The 23,908-nt window shown below is 45.8% G+C and overlaps 1 protein-coding gene across 3 annotated transcripts in view; it reads right to left on the bottom strand.

The window, feature by feature from the left end:
* The window catches only part of Pgant9 (polypeptide N-acetylgalactosaminyltransferase 9), a 265,832-nt gene that overhangs the window by 210,643 nt on the left and 31,281 nt on the right, over positions 1–23,908 (bottom strand). For 2 of the 3 annotated variants that reach the window (XM_011143673.3, XM_025298773.1), the window contains exon 1: positions 22,589–22,907. The exons of the other annotated variant lie outside the window; for it this stretch is intronic. The gene's annotated coding sequence lies outside the window, so the exon portion shown is untranslated. Of the gene's footprint in view, positions 1–22,588; positions 22,908–23,908 lie in introns of those variants that run through there. 3 annotated transcript variants of the gene reach the window in all.

The raw sequence follows: 23,908 nt of genomic DNA, 5'->3' as shown, positions 1-23,908 counted from the left end.
AAAATGACACGTCGGTGGCAAATACCTATCAATTTCATAACAGCTGCCGGATACGGTTGAAAGCGCGCGGAGTGCGTAATTACTGTTTTATAAATTGATCTTGCTATGATAAATACATTTTAATCACGCTTTTATTTGCCGACATTGTTGCGTTTATCGCCAAATTCGGTCGACGTTTCGCGTTTCACGCGCGTCCGCTTCTCCGGACATTTACATCGGATATTTACATCCGGGGTATCAAGACAATCCTTTGATTTAAAAATCGCGGGACCGGAAAGAGAGAATCGGCGCGCGATGGTTCTCGTTGATTAATTTTTGCATTTTCCTCGTTAAAATCGGATCTTCTCTCTTTCTTTCTTTTTATTCTGCCGATTTCTCTGTGCGCGATAGCTACGCTTACTCACTGCCGACAACGGCGACTTAACGCGAACAGTTCACGGAACGTAGACAAAAAAATATTCGGCGGAGAACGGACACGCTCTCGATTGCGGTGAGCCTCGATCGAAATGGAACGCGGCGGCGGCGGCGGCGGCGGCGGCAATTTTGCCGGCAAAAATTGTCGCGGGCACCGCATCGCTATCCCTGCGTCGCTTCAAAAACGAGGAGAGGTCCTCCGATATTGAGGAGGATATCGTATCCGCCAAGATCCGGTATCCGGGAGCACTTTATCATCCGAGTAACTGTAGCGAGCGAGCAAACTCGTGCGGATAACGCGACCCCTTCGAGAAAATGCGGCTCGCGCGAGAGCGAGAACGCAGTCGAGACGGAGGTTGGCAGCGAGACGCGTCAAAGGAGGACAGAAACAGCCGCTACTTCCGTTTGCCATACCGTGCCGTTTTATTTCGTCCCCTCGACTCACCCGCCTGCCGCTCTCTACCCGTAAAACCGACTCCCCCGCCTCCCTCCTCCTCCTCCTCATCCTTCTCTTTCTCCTCCATTTCCTCGTCGACGGAACAAAAGTTGGTTTTAGCACTTATCCGCGCAGTATCCTTCGCACACTGGGTGCTCCGGAAGCGGAAGAGTGTGCGCGAAAGGTTGATTTGATTTGACTCCGTCGGAATTAGAAACCGCACGACCCGAATGTAAATGACCGGATGTGCACCCCGGCGTATCGATCGCGCAAGGGTCGAGGATTGGGGCAGAGAAGACGAATTGTTTAATCACTCGAAATTATAGCCCCTTCTCCCCTCGTGTTATCATTACTTGTGAACGTCGAGAGATTTGTACGCGCAAACGACGCGAGTTCAAATATTTGCGCGCTACATAATACAGCCATCGCGCGTACTCGGACGGGAGAACTTGCAGCCGGAGATTAAAAGCCGGAAATTAAAAGATCGGCCGCATAGATTAAAGTTCGCGCGCCCGCCCACGCGGCATAATAGCGCACAGCAGCAGCAGCAGCAGCAGCAGCAGCAGCAGCAGCAGCAGCAGCAGCAGCAGCATCACCACCACGTGGTAATATTTACATCGTAACTTTACCTACGCGCATTAGCGCAACGTTAATTAATTAATTAACGACATACTTTCAGCTTCCCCGCTCGCGTCGTGAGCGAGGGCCGTTTGGTCGTATGTATCCGACCGGCGCGTTGTTCAAAGCAGCACAAACTACGCGGCGTGTTCTCGGCAGGGTTGCTGGGAGAGAGAGGGGGAGAGAGAGAGAGAGAGAGAGAGGGGGGGGAAAGAGCACGTTGAATTTATCGGTGCAAGAAACCGTCTTTCAGTCCGAGAGAGTAGCTTTCGTTTGCGTCTGCGGAGACCAGATCAGATTTTTGCAACGTTTGTACGGGCGCGCCGATAATGAATCCAGAGATCCGTCCTCGTTTTTTCCGGCATAAAGAATCGTCGGGGTTAATTAAAACGCCGGACTCGCCGTCCGGCGACGACGCCGCCGCCGCTGGTAATTTACGGAGAGAGACCGACCGCCGCGTGAAAAAGGCCATCTCGCGCGCCACGGCGTTTTGCACCAACGGTTATTTATTTCGCCACGGTTCCCCACCTCGGACGGACAATGACGAGCGGAAGAGCGTTCGGCGTGGGAGGCTTGTCGCGCGCGGTGCGGCTAACGAAAGCGCTCGCGCGATCGCGCGATAATCGCGCAACGGAACTCGGACGTAACTTCCGCGCTTTATTATTGACCCGTGAACGTTCCGGGAATGCTCGCTCGTTAAACCTGCAATCGCGACGCGGTGGCGAGGTGCGGTCGGGCTTCCTAAGTCGGCGAAAAGGGCGGAGATGCAGGCTCTGCCGGAGGAAAGAGCCCTGAAGGAGCGAGCCGCTGACGAAGAGAGCGGATATCACGGAAAGCAAGGAAAATGCGAGATTGAGACAGCGAAAGCGGAAACCATTAATGGCGATGTGGTCGGTACGAGTGGAGTGGAGTGGAAGGGGCAGAAGGATTCAGTGGGACGTAAATGGAGGATGAAAGTACAGGATGAACGGAGGGGTAGAAGGAGAGAAAGACAGAGACAGAGACAGAGAGAGAGACAGAGACAGAGAGAGAGAGAGAGAGAGAGAGAGAGAGAGAGAGAGAGAGAGAGAGAGAGAGAGAGAGACGCGGAGAGGGGAATAGAGGAAGTCACGAGTGAAATAGAGCGCCTGAGAGCGCATTCCGCGGGACGGGAAGGGACAAAAATGAATGAAGAAGAATTGTGCGCGGCGCTATTGTGAATTGATAACTCAGGGCTTTCGCTCCATTTTCTACCGGTCCTTTCTGTACGTTTCTCTCTCGCAGGTACACAAGCCTCTCCGTAGGCTAGCGAGGCTCGCAGGTCAACTCGAGCCGACGCACAGTCCCTTGGGTGCATTTAACGAGCGTTTTAAACGCGTTACCATTAGCACATCCTCCGAGATGAGAAAGTGAAAATCAAGCGCGTTCGTGAGAGGGGTGAGAGAGAGAGAGAGAGAGAGAGAGAGAGAGAGAGAGAGAGAGAGAGAGAGAGAGAGAGAGAGAGAGAGAGAGGAAGGGAGGGAGAAAGACACTTTTGCAATAGACGATCAAGCGGGGGACGCAACGCGTCCATCTATATCTGTCCCACTTCTACGGCAACATACCGATAGGCCGGACAATAGCCGTTCACCGTTCGTGCAATTATTTACCCTGAGGACGGGTATACCTAGCCCAATACATATACGCACAATGCCATTGTCTCTCGTCTGCGTACGGGGGTCGCCTCCCGTTTCCTCACACATAAGCCGAGGAGACATACGCGCGCGCGGCGTATCTACGCTGGACAAGCGGGCATGCATAGCAAACGCACGGGCGTACACACGCAGGGGTGTCCATGTGTCTCTTTCGTGCGCACACATGCACATTGTTGGTACGTATGCACGACGAGAGGAGGTAGCGCTAAAAGGGCGACTAGCGATTGCAATCTCGATGGCAATTGCCTGGGAAAAGTCATTAATCGCGTGTGCGCGCGCGCGCGCGCGTAAGAGAGGGAGAGAGAGAATGGGGGAGAAAACTAAGAAGAGACAGTGGAGGGGAGGAAGAGAAGAGGGGAGAAAGAGAAGGAGAGCCACACGGTTGCTTAAACGATTCGGATCGCACTGCGCCGATTGATTTCCAATTTCTTCCGATAGAAAAGGCTTGTCGAATAGAAGCTTGATTCGATCGTTCTTTCGGAAGTCAAGGGACGTAATTGGAAGATTTGTTCCTTTGCACGCGGAATTATTTCTCTTAATAGCAACGCGCCGAATAGCGGGTGATTTAATTTCGCGTTGTGACGGAGCAGGGGGAGAACAGTATGTTCACTTTGCAAATGAGAGGGAAAGAGTTCGCTCGCGACAGACGATTCTTGCAATATAGGTCAAGCCGTTTTCATTTCTCCTCAATAACCCGATAATCCGAAATTATCCATGAAATTTTTCCCCGGAATAGTTAGAAAATTAATTTAACATCCCATTTTAAGTTGATTTAAATATCCGTCTCGCACGAGACCGCTAAACGCATTCCGTGCTCGAAAGTGTGTATCGATCCGATTGACTCGCGCTCCAACTTTATAACGCGGACCCGATTAAATTTATCGGCGGCGACCGCAACCGCGGCAGCAATATGAGAAAAAAGCCAGCCTCGCCTAAAATCCGCGATACCACTGGCTGGCTGGCTGGCTGGCGATCCTTCGCCAACGATCGCTGCCGTTTCGGCAAAGTCGTAAAGTCGAATCGAAATTCACCGACGCGGCTCGTATAAGCGACATAAATTCGTCTCGACCGATGGAACGTGCGCGCGATCGTTAAGCCATCGAAATCCGGCCGCGATTTATTATCATCGGCTTCGCGCGTAAACTCGCGGATTCGATCGCGCTTCTCTGCGGATCGATCGTGATCGACACACCGTGATTTTAAATCTACAGGTAATCGCGTGTAAAATGACAAGCTGTGGCGGCGGCGCTTCGACTTGTCCAACAGCACGTCCGAAATCTCATCGAGACTCGACAGGTGCCGAAGAAAGGGACGAAAAAGAAGCAGACGCCCGGCCACTCCGCCGGCATCCGTGAAAAATTGTAATTGTGCTCCGATACATATTCATAAATTGCTCGCAACACCGTTCCACTCCGAATTGTATGCACGCGGACCACTTCCGACGAACAAAAGTGTTTTAGACGACGTCGTTAAAGCTGGAGAGATGGGTGCCCAAAGAGAGACGGTTGATTATCACGATCGTAACGGTGCGAGACAAGCGCGCTACCGGGAACGACAATAATAATAACGGTACTTTCGGAGACGTGAACAAAGCGGCAGGGAATTAAAAGCAGAGCTGGAGGGGGCATTTCGCGGTAATGTTTCGCGGTAATGCGGAAAATGAAAAACGGAACGTGCACAGTCCGCCCCTGTACAGGGGGACACACAGCTCGAATAAACGAGCGTAAAAAATAGACGAGTAAAATGGCGACGAAAACAGCGGTAACTGCGACGCGCAGCAGCACGGACCGCTCCACAAAGAGCCAATCTACGTACGTTTCCATCCGGCACAGACGGGAACGACCTGCGCGAACTTTCTCGATCGCGCGAGCCGCCGAAAGTGTGACCGAGCGGAAGAAAAGCTTCCTGTCGGTGACGGTGACGGTGACGGCGACGGCGACGGCGACGGCGACGGCGGAGGCAGCGGCGACTCGGAATCCGCGCGACGACATCGGCGGAAAAAGTGCAAACTGCATTTTTGCGCCCGGAGTCCCCGGAATGTGTTACGCGGGCGAAGTTCGCAACTTTCCGGTAGCCGGCGCCTGGTTCCATTTACGCGCTAACTACGCCCGGAACTTGTAATTATCCGCGTCAGTTTTACGATAGCGCGGATTTAGGTGCCAGAGGGAGAACGAGAGGAAGAGGAAGAGAAAGGAGAAAGAGAGAAAGGGTGTGAGGAAGAGGGAGAGCGAGCTGGCGGGGTTGGATGCGTTTTAAATTTAATGACCCTCGCCGCATAAAACTTTACTGTCGCACGCTGGCACGTCGCGACGTGCCAGTCCCACCGGGGATCTTCTCGTAAAGAGACATATTGTGTCTTACACTTTTCACTTAATGACGCATGCTGATGTTAAACACTGCCGCAGTTGCATTGCAACTCGCAAGGAGGAATGTCGAGAGCGCAGGTGTTACGCGTGTCGCACTTGACGCGATTCACCGAGTTCGTGCTCGTATCTCTCCTCTCATATACACACTCTCTCTCTCTCTCTCTCTCTCTCTCTCTCTCTCTCTCTCTCTCTCTCTCTCTCTCTTTCTGCCTCTCGCCCTCTGTCCCTCCAGAGAACGCTTACATAAGCAACTTTCGTTTCGAGTATTATTCTACGAACGACGAGCAGCTATGTACCGCGTGCGATGTGTTCTTCTTCACGGCGGTCCTCTTTAAGAATAATTCCGATTTTAGCCGAGCAGATGCAATACAAAAATAACGCTCAACTCCGAAACAACAGTACTCCGCGTTCTAATTCGTGAATTTAGCACGCGCACGCTCCGCTTGCCCCGCAAATCCGTAATGAAACGAAAAAGTTACATCTTACCGCGAGTATCCGCCATTCGGAATTGCGATTTTACCGGCGCGAAAGTTGTTAAAACGATATTAACGTTAAAGCGGCGCTTGATTAACTTGAGAAACTGGGCTCGCAACTTTAATTGCGTGCGCGTTCCACGTTACAAAGCCAATCAGACTGCGGAGGGGAAAAATGGCGCGGCGGCAGCGCGGCGGCGACGACGAGCAAGCGGCTTGAAACCGACAACACTCGTCTTTTCTCCGTGCGATTAGCGCATCCCGCAAAAAGCGAACAACCGGCAATATTGTAGCTAATAACAACCGTTGAATCACGTAACGTTTCCGCCTTCTAACTCCGCCGTACGGCTGCTCTTCGAGGCGCGCATCTGGGAACCACCAAGTTCTCACCAAGACCGCCGAACGCGGACCCCACCGACGACGGGCCCGTGAAATCGCCGGAGGAACGCTCCGGTGATCTCCACCTACACCTACACCAACGTCCGAGCACGTTCCGGAGGCGCGCGCGCGCGTGGAATCTCGGAGGAAGGAGGGCTTACATCTCCCTTCGAACACAAAGCGCGGCTCCATCCGCGGGAATAAGAGAGAGAGATGAAAAGCAGGCTGAATGTCATCCCAGTAACGCCGTACATTGTCTTCGCCTAATAAACCACGAGCATGCTCGCTCACTCTCTCTCTCTCTCTCTCTCTCTCTCTCTCTCTCTCTCTCTCTCTCTCTCTCTCTCTCTCTCTCTCTCTCTCTCTATCTCTCTCTATCTCTGTTTGTCTCTTTCTAACTCGCGGCCAATAAAAATATCGCGTCGCCTATGATGAAAAAAGCCCCGTCGTCGTCGCGCACACAAAAATGTAAAAATAAATCGGACGAACAGAAAGCAAACGGGGGAACTGCGGTGTGGAATCAGTAATGATAAACCGACAATGGCGCGCGCTATGTCGCATACGTAGAAGTTTCCATGATAAGTCAATTTTTCCAAATGTCTCCTCTCCACCTACAGCCCTCCCTTTCCCTCGGCAATTCGTCACGTTCGCCAAGACCAATCAAGATCTCTTTTGCTAGGAATCATAATTCACTTCCGTGAGAGTCGACGAGGCAAGATTCGAATCTCGATTCTGAAGCACGCGCGTGACTCCCCGAGCTCGACTCAGCGATGTCTCATCATCCTATATCTATTCGATCCTGACGTCACGCTTATCCCCCGCGGCCCTTATTTCTTCTTAATCTATGTTCCTTCTCGAACGTATGTATTGTGTGTCGCCGGATTATCTCGAAGGAGAAGTTTCACGAATGATACGTCGACTTCATCGCCAAGCTTACCGTCGTACGCGAGTTCGTGTATAAAATAAGCTGATTATAGTTCGGATAAAATACGGATAAAAACCGATGCACAGGAGCGATTAAACCGGCAGTCGTGCTATCTGACGCTAACCTTTCGGCTAATACACTAAGTGCATTAAATGTCACTAGTCCACATAACCGGCCAGTGCCTATAAACGGTATGGATAGCTTCTTTTTGCGGCAAATGGTAAGAGAAAGTCACACTTCAAACCGACTATAATGCGCACGTTCAAAATTGCAGATCGACGAACACATTAAGTATCATTTCCAGGTTGAAACAAGAGAAAGAAAGAATTAAACAGGCATTTCGCAACGGGAAGACTGAAAACGAGGAAGACGCAGGCGCGTTGAGGTAAAGGTTATTGGAGGAGGATACCAGACACGTGGATGTAATCATGTAAATGAAGCCACGATTAAATGCTCATAAAAAACGGTCGGGGAAACGGCAGAAAAATGCAGAATCCTAAGATCCTGTCTCGAAGAAGAATATTGTTGAAGAACCGAGTGAATTATAAATAATCGAGAGCAGGCGTACACACGCCAGCGCACCGTAATTGCGCAGTCACCACATGACCGCTCGCTACGTGAGTGTGGATAATTATTAATATTGTGCGCGTGGTATTACAGCTTCATCGAGAATTGCACGAGGGTATCGAGTGATAATGGCGAGTAAGTTAATGGCGCGCGGTAAAGGTAAAGGTTAACAGCATCAGCGTGCGCATTCAGACGGACGTCGTCGATGTGCGAGGAGGTGTCGGCCTCCTCGTCGCGAATAGAAGAGTGCGACTGACAAGTAGAAAAAGTAATGAAAAAAAAAAAGATGAGAGGGGAGAGAGAGAGAGAGAGAGAGAGGGGGGAGAATAGAAGTTTCAAGAATCAGAAAATTAACTTCGCTCCTCACGATCCCTGGGATATCCACCCACGCCACCGAGGATGTCCTCCCACCGGCTCGAGACCAAGATGAATAAGATTAGAGAGTGAATCAAGTTTTAAATTAAAAACTCGCCCACTGATCCACTTCCATTAATTTCACTTTACTCCGATAACTACCCTGGCGAGCCGAGAAGCAGTTATTTTTATTCTCGATCGCTACACTTTTCGAGGAGTCGGCGGCGGCGCGGAAGGCGAAATAGAGACGCGCGGACGAATTTCCAACTTTAATTCGACTCATTCCGCAATTCTCATTCACCCACGCTGTCGTTACACGTACATTCGACCACGAAGGCGAATATCTACCGTCGCCACGCAATCCCTTGACGAGAATCAGCGCATGTACTATCACGTGACGTGACGAACGTACATCAAAGACTGATCCAGTGGATCATCGCGTCGAACGATCGATGTCGCGTCCTATCGAAACGCTCCAGTGACCGATACGCGCGAGGATGATCGATTGACGTTTCGTTCGATGGGATTTAGGTCCGCGCGGACGTACTCGACGTTATTGCGGAGCTCTTCCGCGAGGAAATATTCGCGACTGTTTTTCCTCCCAAATCATGATCATTCTAAATGAAGGCTAAATGAACGTAAATTTTATATAATTCCAGAGTGGCGAATTTATACCGTAACTTCGTTAACATTATCAAGGAACGATATCAAGCTTCAGACACATTAAATTCGCTATTGAAAAGTCGAAATTAAAGCCGGAATAAAAATGAATGAAACAGAGAATGTACATATAGAGAAAGAGAGAAAGAGATTCGTGTGTATCCTAATTTCATCTCGTGTGCAAAAGCTCATGAAACTTCACAAACGACCACGAGCGTTTTTCCGTTAGGTACTCGATTTTGATACGTCAAGATTACATGCGATATAGAATCGGTACGCTGAAAATTTCATTTCCGCAAAACGGTGTGTATCGTTTGGTACAGCCGCTTGTGAGGGAAAAAACGCGACGTTTCCGGCTCGAACACGTCGGTTCGGCGACTGCAGCGAGAAAGACAATCGCGATCGTAATTTTTCGTTCGTACATTTATGGTAACTCTCCACGGTGTGCACTCGCGCGCGCGCACGCGTACGCACGGATTACGCACCTACTGGAATCACAAATGAGCCGAGTGCATTCTCACGACTAGCATAACGAATTGCGCGTATACATTAGTCACATTTTCCAGATTATCGAACGGAATTTTTGAGCGGCATTAATGCGTGATCTATTATACGATTGGCTAAAATTGTAAAAGGCTCCCAACTCAAAACTTAATAATGACGAGCGTCCAAACCGACGACATTATAATTGAACGCGATTTCAAATTCCACAATTAAATTTTAATTTAGTTTAATATATTGATCGGAAAATGAGGTAATATGGCCCTGCCTGTGAATTAATAACGTAACATATATTAACGAAATATTACAAATCAGCGAACAAAGTTAATCTTTTCTTTTTAATTCAACAGAAAATCGCTTTCAGGAATATTAAATTACCGAGTTATCGAATTGCTGTATTAATATTTGCATGTTGATTTACGTTTCCAAATAATGCGTTATTTAACGACACGTTTCATCGTAATGTTAATGAGATTTCGTCGTCGCGTAAACACCCGTCGAATTGCAACATTTCGATCGTCTGGTCGGTCGCTCGTTCATCAGTCGCAAGTTTCGCCCATTCGGCGCCGTCGAAATAATTAACGATATTTTTTACGGGAAAGAAGTAAAAGCAATACACCGTACCTTCCCTCTACGGTCGCACGTACATATCGCGCACATGCGCCGAGTAATAATTTCGTTCTCAAGTGCCGGGAACAATGCGCCAGCTGAATCGCGTCGCACTCATTATCGCCAGAAAAAAAAAAAGAAAGAGGAAATAAATGGAACTGCTGATAATAACGTCGTATTATCTGAGAGTGAACAATAGACGGCGCGAGAGTAAGCGATGTACAGCACGATGCAAAATTTAAACTTCCGGAAACGAAGGCGGGGAAAGATGATGATGACATGAGAATGGAGAGAATTCGCGTTTCATCCACGTTCGTCATTTCCTTTCTCTCACCCGCGTTCGTCCCATTTCTCTCGTTCGCGCGCGAATTTGCAAGGTTTCAGGCAATCGCGAGTCAATGTTGTAAAATAACAGCGACCATGACCATCGACTGGACTCGCGGTGGTAGGACGATCTCGAAGAAAAATCTTCATGTGCACACACACACACACACACACACACACACACACACACACACACACACACACACACACACACACACACACATACCCATCCTCGTCTCGTTCGGGCGGCATAAAAATGGGGAAATGGGGGAACGTTGCCCGCACGATGTACACAACGTCGCGCCGCTGATAGGGATATGGATAGACGATAGCAATCTCGTTACGTGTACCGGATTGTGTGGGATCGAATTGAACGTGATCGCGCGCGCACACAGCCGGCGGAACACGTAAACCGGGTCGCGATCGATCTCTCCTTGTTCTTCGAAATCGGGCTCGATCGCGCGGACTCCCTCGCGCGGGCGGACGAGCGGCCACTTCTTCATCCATTATAAGAGCCCACATAAATTATAGCAATAGATCCGCGAGTGTATTATAAATGAGCGCCCATTATGCCGAAAGATATAGTTGGCCGACGGGGTAGCGACGGGGCCGATACTCTTGTGTTTAAAATTACAATCGCGTCGGAGTAAACGCGGAATGGACGATAATACCGAAATTATACTTTAAAAGTTCTCCCGAGAGGTAGAGAGCGGAGCAGAGGGAAAGCAAGGAGAGAGAGATATCTCGCGTCCTAGTCAGCAAAAATTAGACAGGAATTCGACGTGCGGTCGCCTACGTTCTCGCGATTATCTCTAATACGAAGCGCGTTTCTCGTCGCGTTACACCGATCGCTTGCATCGCGAGCTGTTTTTGCGGATGCAATCTGCCGACGCGCTTTCATCCCAGTCCACGTTCAATCATGCTTAACTTCCTGTTAACTCAAGCCAACGTTTCGTGACTTCCTTGATAAGCTTGACAAGTCCCTGCGCCTTGAAAAATGTTGGAAATCTTGCCGGCGAGATAAACGATCTTAGCCAAATGAAACTACGTACATAGTCTCAGCATGTATGACGGCGGATATTAATAGGCAGATATGTACGCGCGCATCTACTCGACGATTTGTTCCCGCTTTCTTCTCGCTTGGGTATCATACGAGCATTTAGAAATTTTTCAACGTTTCGACAGGGTGTGTTCTTCGATAACGAAAAGGGATATTGCCGGGATGAAAAAAAAATGCGACGCGAATGTGAAGCTAGTAGTTCCATGTCACCAAAAATCACCGCGGTGATAAATGAATAATCTTTTTCATAGAATATATATATTTGCTTTTATCGTAGAAATACGCGGGATTTAAAATTTCACTCAACGCCGTAATGGCGAATATCGAGCGGCGACGTGCTCTGGAATTAAGAGCCTCTATTAACCCAATTAATTACCATTACCGTATGGCTGCCGATAGTGGCGCATCGAAAGGAGAAATCTCAGTGCGCCTCCTTATAAGAGCACCTCGCGCGCCTCAACGACCTGTACATTCCATCCCGCCGGACAGGATCCGCGCGTAATGAGACGCGAATGGATCCGGGAGAAAAACGAGGGAATCATGGATTACAGCGTCGGCCGTGACGGTACACCGCGTTAGCATGCTACAAGCTTATCCGCGCGTATTCCGGGCTTACACGATATCTCTTATCGATAATGTACATATATACGGACGCGCGAGTGACTTTCCATTTTCCGCGAGATAAGAAGGAACGTACCTATTCCGCGTAGATCAAAATCCGTATTTTTCACGTGCGTGAAGCATCACACACATGAAATATTTTTTCTTCGCAAGGTACACCGCAATTTGTACACCGGCTGTTACACGATAGAATATCTTTTTGTTACCTTTAAATTGCCAGATGAGCCTCGAATTGAATCTCAAATCAGGATTAGAAAGCGTTAGCGAGAAGAGGATTCTCTTTCTCGCTACCTTGTTCGTTAACTCTGTCCGCAGAAACTTCTTCCGAATTGAAATCGCTTTTCGAAAGTTCGAAATCGGAAATTATAAATCTTTTCGGAAATTATAAACTTAAAGTGGAATCGTAGGGATATGTGTACGACGTGTACACAAGTTAAATTTCAACAACCAAGATTGCGACGTCGTCGCAGCATGAATATATCACGGCATTTTATCATCCAACGAATGACCGACGTTTATGGAGACATGAGTAGACACGAAGAGAACTCTGCGACGCAATATTTCTTAGAAGAACAGGATTTCTTAAAAGGATAGAATTGAATGTAAACATTTGCATGCTTCGAGAGCTCGATGATAGACTTAGAGCGGCTATTGGTTCCGATCGTTTGGCCGCTAATGTGTTACAGCAAATATAAAACATAAGCGACATCGACCGGCCAAGCGAAGCGAGATCTTTTCAGCTGCAAAAAATCGACGTGACTAGAACACTCGTCCAAGAGACCAGTCAAGAAACCAGTCTTCGTGATTTTAGTCTGCGCGAAGGCGCGATGAAATTTTTGTTACACAACAGTTTGCAAACATATGCCTCATAGAAGCTAGTTGTTTAAGCCGCGTGACGTGTATGTAAATATGTGCGATGAATTTTACTGAACTGTCAACTGTTATTGTTTTCCCGGCCGTAACGCGTCGGGATTAATATTTTATATGAACTGCGCAACTCGCGAGAACCCATCGCGCTCATAATTCAACGGCTTCAAGATTAAATCGACCAGGAAACAAGAGCGCGCGCCGATTGTCACACAACATAATCCGCGGGACGATAACCATTGATTACAGTCTGTACAGTATACTTCACTAATTATATAACGTTACATACCGCGTGAGCGCGCGAGTTCCGTGAACAGGCGGTTACTTCGTGCAATCAACCGCGCATACACATGCAACGATTATATTGCGAAGCGATATAATTTCTGGACGTGCGTATCACGCATGTCACGCCTAGTGAAGCGCTGGACCGATAGCAAGGATATTGGTAGCAGCCAACCGGAAACGGACAATGATCATTAGAGCCGAGAGTAGTCCGTGAAGAGGTATTCATCGTAACCACTCGTCTACGTATAACAAGGCCGACGACCTATCGTTACGTTCGTGTCGTTTCCTCGAGTTTTCCTTTGGCTATTGTCTACCACATCGACTTCTGTCGCAAAATAATGTGCGAGAGTGCGATACCGTGAGCGGTGACGAAGAATTACCGACAAATTTCCTCGCCATAGGTACAAAACTAGCCGAGGCGCGCAGATTCTGTAGATGTTTCTTTTGCGGGCATATTTTTGTCGCGAAAATTTCAACATGTTCCACGCTACTCACAGATCCGAAAATTATTCGATATTTTCATCAGAGGTATTATGACAGAGACAAAAAGAGAGAGGAAGAGAAGATTAAAGAAATTCAACTAATGGTTTCTTTCTTGATTGCACAGAAAAGAGAATGTTGCTGGTACGAATAATATTCTACGTTGAATATATCGCGACACGTCGCACACACGTGATCCTCTTATGAGCGACGTATTCACGACAGTAGGATAGCAGAGCTGTCAATTATGAGCAGATAATAAAGCCGAACGCATTTGTATATGTATGATGATTAAATCTAATTACCATGCACGACCATCATACATGAATTTACGTTGCGCGAACGTACGGGGATTGCCTCGCGTAAAAGTTAGCTAAATCCACGTGCATGAAAATTAATGCTTTATAAAGCGGCTAAAGTCCGTTCTAATTGCTGAATCTAGCACAAGCGAATTTTTTCGTGTGTAATTTTCGTGTGTAAATGCAGTTGTGTGAGCAATAACGTTTTGTCGAGAGAAGTCGTGAATAACATACCAACGTATGAATAACTAACTGATAACTAACCGAATTAAGGAAACATGAGAGACGACGCGACGATCTCCGATAAAACGAATACGCATACTACAATACTGACGGGAGGAAAAGATCGTCGCGCGTTTAATTTGAAGATATCTCCTCGTGGCTGATGCGGTCGATAACCTAGTTATATAAAGTGCGGTAAAGAATGACAACCTAATACGTGCGGCTTTCTCGCGCGATACGGAAGCTAATCGATATACTTAACAGTCGGAGTACCAGGTATAGGTCACGCACGTATACTCGACGTCATGTATACCCGACCATCTCCCTAACTTGAAAGTTACCAGGTATTTTCGAAGTAGTCATTCATCATGACTCAAGATTATTCACGATTTTTAAAGCAGCCGTGACAATTTAACAACTTGACACCCAGTTCACGTTATTAAGAGAAGCTGTTCGTTCTCACAGGTTACATATAACCACAGTAAGAAGAAAAACAACCTTTCCCTCACAGGTCACATTTTTCTTGAATAGAAATCATTAAAATATAATGGTGACGGTTACCGTAAATATTTTAAAATAAAAAAAAATATTTGGAGTTCTGTCTGTTAAGTGAATAATATTCAATTTTACGTTCCAAACGGATAACTCAATCAACCGGACGCTCAATGACGAGACTATTTTTCCTTTGAAAGGTTACTATTAATCTTTTATGAAAAATGGTTCTATGTAAATAAATGATACTGATGTTTGTATGAACATGTGGTTTTTCTGCCGGTCTAAGGGTCTGCCGGAACATAGTTTGATGCAGAAAACATCAGAGAAAAGACAAATTTATTTCACGAAATTTCCGATCACTTTCCCACGACAAAATTTCCTTTAGAGCATGAGTGCCGTTATATAGCCTACAATGAGCTTGCCATTCAGCCTTCACTAATAATACAACAATTTATAAGCTTGTCAGAGAAAATAATATATCACCGCCTAGTGGATTAAATTACATCCGAAAGAATTTAGGTTTTATGGATCAGATATTCAGATGTTCTACACTGTAAATAACCTGAAGGACATTGCTTTTGTCTGGTGAAGTGACTCGAATTTTACGATCACTAAACGAGCAAAAGCAAAATTCTTTGGAAATATACAAACGCAATCGAATAAGCCGCAGGCTTCGTCTCGAGAAAACCGAATAGAAGTGAGATGAAGAAGATACCTGGTGAGAGAGAGAGAGAGAGAGAGAGAGAGAGAGAGAGAGAGAGAGAGAGAGAGAGAGAGAGAAGGGATGGTAGGAAGATCGTGTATGTATGAGAGAGAGAGAGAGAGAGAGAGAGAGAGAGAGGGAGGTGGGGAGAAGAGAGAAAACAAGTAAGCAACGAGGGAACCAAACCGACCTGTCCGAGTCAACCGGTCTAACCGCATGTTTGCCTGCGAGTCGCTATGCAACCGGATGGGGTTCGCTCGGAACCGTAAGCAATCTCCGTTAAGCCGCATTTACACCTAAGAACAAATCGATCGATCTTCGCGTAGAACGACGTTTATCCCGGTGACCGATGCCGCAGACAAAGAGACCCTCAACCTGCCGACACGCTCGCATTTGCAAATGTCCCACGTGCTCCCTACTTCGATCCCTCGTCTTGCCAACTTTTCGGACGTAACCGTGAGGACTTCTAGTGGAATAAAGGCGGAAAGAAGCGAAAATAAGGAAAATATGAACTGCGCGAGCGAGCGGGCACGGAGGATCTCGGGGAAAAGCCGGGAAGAAACCCTCGGGAAAAAGCGGGGAGAATGTCCGCTTCGTCTAATCGCGTAAATGGCGTCCGGTGAACTATATAAAGCCGGGGGGATTGCTTAAAAAATCAAGACGCTATTGTGCAGCACCGGACGCGCGCGCGCGCGAACACATGTATATATGTGTTTAATGAAGAAAGAAATCGCGTGGAATTTACGGTTGTAATATTCATGCATCATATATGTGGACCACACGAGTGTATTCCCGCCTACGAGAAAGGCTATCGATGACATATTTACAGTGCATTGAGCACACAACATTTAAATTTTAGATGACCAGACAGCATACCGTTGTGCTCGTACGCGCTGTGTCGTACGCTTCGGGTCGGATAGCTGTAATTCGCTGTATTCCCCCCTGTCCTTTCCCCGACTTGGAGCCCACATACCTGTATACTATACACGCGCACATGCACATGCGCATGCACATGCATGCACACACACAGACGCGCGCATATACACGAGCCCCTCGAATCGTCGTTTTTAAAGTTCGATCCGATCCGGAATGGGGCTAGATATTTGCCCACTCGGATATCTCGCACAGCTTCGTTGTTCGGCCGGATATATTGCCCATGGATTATTGGAAGTCCGCGACGAATGATTGGTTACACAAAATTTGATTCACCTCACCGCCTCTTTTTGTTTCCCGCTCGATATGCGTCGTCGAAAGGGAGCGAACGTGAAACTCCGCGGAGAGCAATGTGCAATTTTACGGCCGCCCGGAGTAATATAAATTAACGATTCATTTGTGTAAATTCAGACGCTTCATCAAGAACCTAGCTGTTACACGAGACATTCCTGACAGGTAAAAATGATCGTCTCGTAGATTAGGTCTCTTATAAAAGGGTCTCGCGCGCGCAATGGCAGTGTTTATCCAACCGAGCTTTCGCAAGGCGAAGTGTCTATCGGGGAAATCTAAAAATCTCTTTTGCACACGTCTGAATTTACAAATATCTCGAGAGGAGGTATTTCTTTATATATTTCTCCATGTATATTCATGCGAGATGGTTTCACACAATATGTGCGTGTATATGTATATACTATATGTATATATCGAGATGCAACTCACCGTCATTGTGCACAAGGCCGTTTTGCGAGGCCGAGATCAGTAATTTCAAGTCTCCTATATACTGGCTCGTCTTTGTCATTAGTCAAGACTCGCTTAACATGCAGAACGATCGTGACGAGGGACATTATCGTGCTCGAATCATCAGGTACTATTGGGATGGAAAGCGGAAATGGTATAAACTCGGGGAAACTGAAGATGCCTGAGGGATGAAGGCGGGGGGAAGGGGGGGGAAGGAGATTGGAGGTAATAGTTCAATAGAGCTGTATCAGGACAAACTGTTACGAGCAGGTGGACACACACACGCACGCATCTCTATATATACCCACGGTTGAGCCGCATTGCGAGCGAAAAGAGGAGGAAAATGGAGTTGTTGCACCCTCCTACACGAGAATCCGCTTCGAAATTTCCACAAACTCCAGCTACTATTTAGAATTTCTGGAGCATGAAGAAAATGTTCGATCGTAAACAACACTTTTTGATATACGGTTTCTCTCTCTCTCTCTCTCTCTCTCTCTCTCTCTCTCTCTCTCTCTCTCTCTCTGTCTATTTCACGAAATTGCGATCGGCAACAATGGTACAGACTGCGTCACGAAAAACGCGTTATTATTTACGAACCATCCTATCGTGCTGATCCGATGAATTGTTATCGCGAGAACTATTAACCGATTTAATTTTATAATTTTACCTGTTAAATATTAAGATGGAAGCAGTTTAATAATTATTCGCGAGCGGGACGGTCTGAAATGAATTTTTAAATTGGAGCACCATGATTAAATTCGAGCACTCGCGATTTCATAAAATTAATCTGCAAAAAATCCTTAATGCAGAGATCGTCCTTTGAGCTTTCGAACAAATTTGCGGAGCACACGCGGCGACTTTTCTCAGCGTGATTTCAATTGCGTTGGCGAGGAAACGCGATTGTCGGTGTCGCGATGCCGACCTTTGACCGCAGAAGAAGCAGGTTAACGCGTGCGCGTGCACAGGGAGGGTGAGAATGCGTAGAATATATTTCAATTTGGAGGACAGCTCGACCGGCCGGAGATTTAATTAAAGATGCACCGCTCTTCGTTCCTAAAGTTGAATGAAGCTCGGTGGCGCAAACTTGGGACCTCACGCTCTTGATTACATCCTATCGCCCTGCGTACCTACATTTTATTTCGGCCGATAGAGGTGGTATATCGGTGTGTATATCGTGACCGCAATATCAATTAAACTTTTTCTGCTCTTGCGTTTGTCCTTCGAATAACGCCGCGCAAACCAACCCGGCCGACGAAAGTCTGTTCATGCGTTTGTTCATCCGACCGACCGATGAATCAACGATTGCGGCTCGGGAGAACTTTATTTTTATCCCACCGGGGTTACGCTTTCTCTCTCTCTCTCTCTCTCTCTCCTTTCCTTTTTTTCTCCGCTACGGCCACGAATTAATTGCGATCGACTGACCGGCAGTTATTTCCAGGATTATCGTAGCAATGAACTTTCAAAAGAGCGCGCTTGCCGTACGTAATTGAGAAAATTTAGCCGCGCTTTTATCGTTCCCCTTTATCGTTCGCCCCTTCCCCTCTCCCCCGCCTCGCCCCTATCATTCTCCCCTCACGTTTCGACTATCGACGGTACTGCCCGCGTGTTTCCGAGTCCACTTAGATTAATTAAACGCCGGTATTAATTAAACGCCGCTCGGATAAATATGCAGCAGTTGGAAATTGTCGCGCGAGCGCGCGATTGTATTGTCCGACGGTGTTTTTCACACAGATGCACTTACGATTAATCGCAAAGGGCACGCGATCGCGCCAAACATGAACTGCGACCGATACATAATAGTCGGGCGATTTACATACATTTCTTTGGCATCTCCGCGCGAGATTGCGCCGAATATTATTGTCGAAAAATAAAGCGATTCGCGCTTCATTAGCGCAGAATTTAACGCAACCGTTATTACCGCATTTCAATGCGCATAAACGTCGTTTGGTCGTACATTCTGTTTAATACGCATCAGTTAATAGTCATAAGTCATCCATGCGATCAACGGACTGTGCGTAGAATCATGTTGCATGTAGGGCGATAAATATAGCACGTATTACCGTTTCAAATAAAAAGGAGGAAAAGTCGATATTAGAAAACTATATGGAAGTATATGGAAGGGAATCATGTAGAGGTAAAGTTCCTTCTCACCTTCTCACTTAATACAGCAAAAATGCCACGGACGGACCATAAATCAAATCGCGGATCAAGTTCAGGACTGTTTGATCCCCGTTTTCATTTTCCCGTGATGGTAGAACGCGATGATACCGTATGCGAGCATCAACCTCGGTTGGGTCATGAACGTGTCAGTGCTACAAGGGGCAAAGTTCGAGCATGTCGGTCGTTAGAATTGTTTCACGACTTTCTTTACGATCGTAGCCGGGGCCATTCTAATTTTTCCCTGACATACTGCGCTGCACAAACGTCTTTATTTGGATATTACGAGTTTATATGTAGCGCAGATGGGGAGTATACGATATTTGATCAATTCAATCTCGATATTATCATTGCATGTACTTTTCAGCAATCACTGAAGAAGCACCAAAGAAAACAACACGTAAACGTATGTTGATAGCGAAAATATAAATTTCAAAATAAGAACGTTTATTGGAGACTATATAAGTGTCTAGGAAACTATAAAGCTTAATACGTATATTAAGATATTATCCATAATGCAAAATATGTCATGCGACATTATGTGAGTGCAATATGGATCGGAAAAATGGAGGAGAGAGAGAGAGAGAGAGAGAGGCGGGAAAGGTTAAACATATTAAACTGTAATTAACAAAGATGAATAAAATTAATCATTAGAATAAAAAGATTAGAATAATAAGAAACAAGAGCAAGAATAGTTGAATACGCCCAACGTAACAACGGCAGAGGGTAATTTACGTTTCCTCGAAGAAACGTGTTTTCACAGCGGGCAATAAATTTAAACGAAAAACGGAGAACAGCGACGTGCAAATAACGCTACGTTGCGCATCTGGCGCTATGTGCTCAACGTGGAATGCGCGACTTGTCGATACGTAGATTTCGAAATAATAGCATCGAAAACGTTATCGATTATGAAAATAGCCGACTTTCGCCGATATATTTCACTATCACGTATGGTACGCGCCTTCCCCATCGCATTTCATAAATTTGATCGAAGCTTCCCGTCACGTATGTTCCATCGCCGTATTAGAGCTAAAGACACGCACTGCGTCTCTTCAACATGGATATGACAGAGAGAGGAGGGGGGGGGGAGGGGAGAAAAGAGAGAGAAAAAGAAAGACGTGATCTGTATGTACAATTAACAATACTTCATTGAGCAAAAGTAGGGGAACTCATCGCGAGCCGAAACGACATTTTTTTGACGGTATCGCTCGCGTTTCATTCGACACCAGACACTTGTCGTGTCATTTAACGTTCCTTAAGCGTTCCTTAAGTTGCATTCGTGCGACATTGTAAGGATATCACAAAAGAATTCGCGTAAATGACTAAAGTATAGTGAGCATGAGCGTCAGCAATTATCCGAAATTTGTTATAATATCAACAGCCAGATATACACAGGATTCAACGGATTTAACACGGTAACAATTACAAAACCAAAAATTAGATGTCGTTTCTCAGGGATTAATACATTGTATTTTCTATTTATACATTTTTGCCTCTATATTAAATATTTCACCATGTTCTTTTTTACAAAATTTCTTACGCGTCGTTTTACCGTGGTATGTCCACGAAAACGTAAGAACGACTTTTGTCGATGATTATCCGCTGTTGAAAAAACACTTTAGGTAAGCGTAATCTCCGAACCGCAAATGCTCAAAGTGTCGAAGCCCGTCGAACGAAAGAAAAGAGTCCTTCAAATCCGCTTTACGGATTTTCGGGAAAGAATCTTTTTTTCCCTTTGATGCGATTTTACGCTTGATCGTCGAACACTATTGGCACATCTCGCATGAGGTTCGTTTGTTCGAGAGGAACATGTAGAATCGCGGAACATGACCCATTTCCCATTCGCGAGCGAGCCACTTTTGACATCCCCATAGTCGTATTATACGCGACCTACATAAACAGGTGTGCTCTGGGGCTTTGCATGCTCGCGATGTTATGCAGCTACGCGAGCGCGATAGTAAGGGCTGGTCGTACGTAGATTGCGTTTTCAGACCGCGACAAGTTGACTTTCACCGCAGCTTTCGCCTTTGATCCTAGATCTACTCGATCGTGAAAATAATCTTATGCATTTTCCGCCGAGCGGATGAGCAGTGCCAGAGAACTATCGTCGTTGGTATTCTCGCGTTAACAAAAATACGCGGTCACGAGTTCATTTTATAATAACGTTTCGCGCGTAACAAGGAAATAATTTCACGAAATTGTATTTCACAACAAAAATACATTTCAATTTATTTTGCATAATTATTATTTTGCAGCGAGTTCGGAGAAAGCTATAATTTTAGCACAATTGATTAAATTCTTGATATGCAATTAAATTAGAAAAAATTTTCCGTGCGAATACTATTTCATTTCGTGTTTCGAACCTCTATATATATATATATATATATATATATAAAACGGTCAAAAAGAAGACAACACATATTTCATTTCATATATGTGTGATAAATTTTTATGAAATAAATCGTATGTTAAAAATATCTTGAAATCGCTTTTAAATCATCTCCAATTCGTCATAGTATACTTTTCAGCATGAGAAACACATGATATGCCGGATCCATTATTCTATAGACCAAGGATTAAATGCATATTACGATTTAAAAAAAAAACGTTTTTCATCATCCGTCGTAAACCCGAAATAAACATGATCGCAATCAAGCTCAAAGTCGGAGTTCCTAAACCGAATTATTTCGTGAAACTCTCTAAAAATACGTAAATTCGACCTAATCATTGAAGTAACTAACCTAATCTAACCATTTATTATCGACAACTTTTTCTGAGAAGAAAACGTTGAAAAATCCTATTCGAACCGATACAACAAAGAAAAGGTCTTGCCTCGAAAACGTAAAGAAATTTTAGATGATAATGATTGATTAATTGGATAAGTCAATTTCTCGGTATGCATATTTTCAGCATATAAAGAAACATATGCCAGACACATGCTATTGAGATCTATTTTTCTAGAAGGTTTTTGCTGAATAGCTCGTAAATTGAATTTTCGTGATTCTCTGAAATACGTGAACGCAACCTAACCGTTGAGGTTAACTGACCTAACCACTGATTGTTGACAACCTTTTCTGAGAAGAAAGCGTTGTGAGTCAAGAAGCACTAAGAAACTTCACTCTCGAATTTTGAATGCTACAGCAAAAAAAAAGTTTTCCCTTGAACAGCTTGCCTAATAGATTCACAGCAACAAAAACCAACCAATTTTAGTGAGAAAGTCAATTTCTCAACTTGTCTACTCGACCAGAATAACCTTGAATAACTTATAAAACTAGTATTGGTTGAAAATCTATAAATCTCTTCTGCGACACTCATATTATTTGGTCATTCAGGTAAAAAATATCCAAAAAATGTTGTCGGAAAGCATCTTTCAAAAATTGTATCTACCTCGACCGTGTTCAATCATCATACCGTAAAATGGAAAACTTACCAACGCCACTGTCAAAGTCCGCAACCGTCGGTCGTGTATCAATTAAACAGCCGGCCTCTTATCTCTCGTGCTGTGGTCATTATCATTCACACACTTGACACTGGACACACAGCTGCGGGACAGCAGCAACGCGAAGCACAAACGCGAGCGCGTTTCTCGCGGCGAATCGCGGCGTATGACGGAGCGAAAACGGCGTCTCGAGCGACAATTCAGACGGATGACAGTTCGCGTCGTGTGACGGGAGCAGAAAACACGAGCGTATTACGATGTTCACGCGACGAGCGGCCGGCTCCAACTGCCAACCGCTTTGATTCGACCACCGCGAATCAACGACATGCGAGAGCTCGATTTTCCTCCCACGCGATACCACGATGCCACGACGCACCCGCGGGCCCTTCGACCGGTCGCGGGTAAACCCAGGATGCATCACGGCAGCCGAACGTTTACGAGAAACTCCGAGCACGCCCGAAGCGACGGCGGGCGCGCGCAACGTGAGAGAGAAAGACACCTTCGTCGATGAATTTCGCGCGGCTCCGATCCTCTCTCAAATAAACGGAAAAATAAACGTGCGATATCAACTTGATAGCGACAATGTGTTCTGTATCATATGCTGTGATGGATACGAGTAAATGAACGTTTCGAGTGGATAGAAGCGAATAACGCTCCGCGTTGCGAAATTTAAAAGAGAAGGAGCGTCGCGCTCCTTCGCTCGCGACGATGGCTCGCAAAACGGGACGATGGCTTGATTGAATAAAACCTCTACGACTCATTCTATGTGCCAAACAGCTGAATTCGAATTTGCGAATTTTACCGGAATAAATTCCGCCGTGGGACCATTCGCGTCACCGTGAAATTTACCGTACCACTCGCGTATCAATACACGTCCAATCGCTCGAATGCGCTCCTTGAACTACGCACAGGATTGACTGAGAATTATCGATATATCGATAAGGTTATTTGTTTCTAAGCTAATATTCCTTTGACATATGAAAACAGTACAATCAATTGATTAAAGGTTGTAGCACTTGTCCTCGATGAATTTCATAACGCAGTTGATTTATATCCAATAGAATTCGTTTTTCAATAATTCTCAAGAGATTAATTTTCCTATTGAATACGAGATATGTTACGAAATTCATTGTAAAAAAAGAGTTGCAATCTTTATTCAACCCACTGCACTATATAAAGATAAAATGGATGCTATTAAGAATATATATTATATTTAGAATATATTAATTGTGCAGTCAGTAATCGAACTGATAAGACACTTTGTGAGAATAATATAAAGCTCAGAGTCGAAATTTAAAATATAAATTCCGG

The sequence above is a fragment of the Harpegnathos saltator genome, unplaced genomic scaffold, assembly GCF_003227715.2.
Source record: "Harpegnathos saltator strain DR-91 unplaced genomic scaffold, Hsal_v8.6 scaffold237, whole genome shotgun sequence".
NCBI classification, from domain to species: Eukaryota; Metazoa; Arthropoda; class Insecta; order Hymenoptera; family Formicidae; genus Harpegnathos; species Harpegnathos saltator.
The sequence above is the reverse complement of the archived record's forward strand: the minus strand, read 5'-3'. Positions and strand labels throughout refer to the sequence as shown.